Source organism: Pyxicephalus adspersus, chromosome 4, assembly GCF_032062135.1.
Source record: "Pyxicephalus adspersus chromosome 4, UCB_Pads_2.0, whole genome shotgun sequence".
In the NCBI taxonomy this organism is placed as follows: domain Eukaryota; kingdom Metazoa; phylum Chordata; class Amphibia; order Anura; family Pyxicephalidae; genus Pyxicephalus; species Pyxicephalus adspersus.
This window is the reverse complement of record NC_092861.1, coordinates 82382697-82384780: the sequence shown is the minus strand read 5'-3', so window position 1 is coordinate 82384780 and position 2084 is coordinate 82382697.

The window sequence follows — 2084 nt, the reverse complement described above, 5'->3', positions numbered from 1 at the left end:
TTGGAACTTAATCTATTGAGCAATTTTACCAAATGATCTAAAATAAATCTAAAAAAAATCTAAAAATAAACTCAGTGTTAGGTAACTTAGATTAATACCTGTGTAGATTTTCTAACCTAAATTAGATTTATAGTATGAATAGTACTATCATTTATTTATATAGCCATTACTGTATCAGTAGTCTTCTACCGTGTTAGCCATTAATTAGTACAGAAAATGTGTGGTTTATTTGATGGAGTTAAAAATGCAAACTGTTGGGGTTAGCTAATATCCCTCCTTCAGCTAAGGATCCAAAGAATAATTTAAGTAAGCCAATAAAGGGTAACACTTGAAATGGAAATTTTATGTATATAGTCATTACTGAGAATAGTATTAGTAGTTTGCTGATTTGAAATACTCCCCAAAAATGTTTTTTTACTGATTTGTTTGTATGATAATATTTTATAAATATGCCTATATGGGACAACAAACTTATTAATGCTACCTTATATATTAAAGTTTCACAAGCTTTTTTTTTTTTTTTTATGATCCATGCCATTGTATGTCTAATGGTGATCAAATTGAACTAAAATTGTTCTGTAGTGTTAAAGATGTTTCACTGCCATGAAATTCCATGTTTTGTCAGTGCTACCTGTGTAGATAATAAAAATTTCTCAACGATCATGGATTTGGATTAGCAGCAAAATGTCTTTACCATTACAGAACAAGTCTAGATGAATGGGGTATACCTTTAAGTAGCTATACCTTCAGCTGGGTTGTACCCTCCCCCCACACATACGAACACATTAAGGTAACAATCTCCATCAGTTCTGTCTGTTATGAGGATGTAGATACCTGTATTTATCTATTTACTATTGTTCAGGTAAATTATGTGTAAATAATACAGGCTGAAAATCAAGTGGAATGAACATAGTTTAATGAACAAGAATAATAAGAGAGAACTTACTCTTATGAATTTGTAAACAATTCCATAGGAGGTAGAAAATACATCCTGACACTATGTCAAGTAAATTCTAGCGTAAACTTATACTCTAGCAGTAATAAATATTTATAATACAATACATGTCTAAATATACATATATTTTACAGATAGACACATATACATAATAAAAATACATATGTACAAATGGCCACATAAGTTTGTAATATGATCGTATTGTATGTTTCTTGCAAGGGTTTGGTGTATGCAAAAGTTGCCAGTGGCTAAAGAATAGCCTAAGAGGCTACTGCCATGACCAGCCCAATGCAATATAGGGTAATAAACCGCAAGACTTCAGGTCAAACACCTAATATGTGATAGACTATTGTCCTTTACAAATGTCATCTACCCAGCCTTGAAGAGACAGGTTGACGCACACTTTACAAATGAAGAGATCAGTAAAAAAAAAATTTCTGTAGTGTGCCTCATTGTCAGCCTACTTTTCCCAAAAAATTAAATATTCAGACAGAGAACAAGCAAGCAGCAGAAATATTTGTGGGCACGGTTAAAACTGTTTCTTCGCATATCAGCATAGTATGTTTTTCAGGTAAAGGAGACCAGATTTACCGAAGCTTCAAGCTAAGGTTATTTTTATATATTTTTTAGTTTATTGTAAAGTGCCAAAACTGAAAAGTGCAAAAACCAATAGCAGCCATTTAGAAATGTTTTCCTACTTATATGTCTATGAGCAACTGAAATCTAGTTGGCTGATTTGATTTATATAGATTTGAACTGAAAACATGTTAATAAACAACAAATAAAAACAAGGTTTCTTAACTTTGGCACAACTTTCACCATGAAAACCAAAATGTTCACCACTGAAATGACACATCAATCAATTGGCATTAGGATCCACCAAAGTGTAATATAAAGCAATATTTTTGATTTCAAATTTTTGACAACTCTTATCAGCTGCCGGATCTTTAATAACATAAAGTATATATAAAGTCAACCTTGTTTTAGTTTCAAATAGTAAAGGGAGGTGGTAAAATCCCTAATATGTTGTTGTCTTTATCCTATTTGAGAGAATTACCTTTACTGTTCTAAAAACACTATAGGAAGTAAGGGAAAATCTTCTCTTAACTGTCACTTGAATCAAATTTCC